The following is a 534-nucleotide window of genomic DNA, read 5'->3' as shown; positions in this document are numbered from 1 at the left end:
ATGTAAATCTCTCTCGGACAAGGTGACTTTTATCAGTATATTTATTTGGCTCTATTTCCTTGAACATGCTAATTAGCATCAAAGTAGACATCATGCAAGATTACAAATCCCTGCAAACTCGTGCACGTCATCTCGAGCTGACACCTTTGCTAACAGGTATTGTGTAAATTTAAAACTTGCACAAGACAGTTCAAAGAATTGTCCATTTAAAGAAATGTAGCTAAATTATTCATTACTACACTTAGCTAACATTAGATAGTTAATCCAGAGATTCGTACCATTACCTTGGTTCGGCAGTCTTGTCCAGATTATCATGGCATTTGTAGTTTTTTATGATAGCCACATTATCAGCTAATTAGCATTTCATTTTGGGTGGGTAAATACAGAGAAATATATTGATAAAAGTCACCTTGTACTAGAGATTTACACAGCCCTTATTTTAAGTGTTTCTAAATACCCCCAAGGGAAAAAGAAATGGTGGGAAAAATTTTGGAGCCATTTCCCTGTTTGACCGCTAGGTTTTATGGGTATTAT

Source organism: Oncorhynchus kisutch, unplaced genomic scaffold (assembly GCF_002021735.2).
Source record: "Oncorhynchus kisutch isolate 150728-3 unplaced genomic scaffold, Okis_V2 Okis03b-Okis08b_hom, whole genome shotgun sequence".
Lineage (NCBI taxonomy): Eukaryota > Metazoa > Chordata > Actinopteri > Salmoniformes > Salmonidae > Oncorhynchus > Oncorhynchus kisutch.
The sequence above is the reverse complement of the archived record's forward strand: the minus strand, read 5'-3'. Positions refer to the sequence as shown.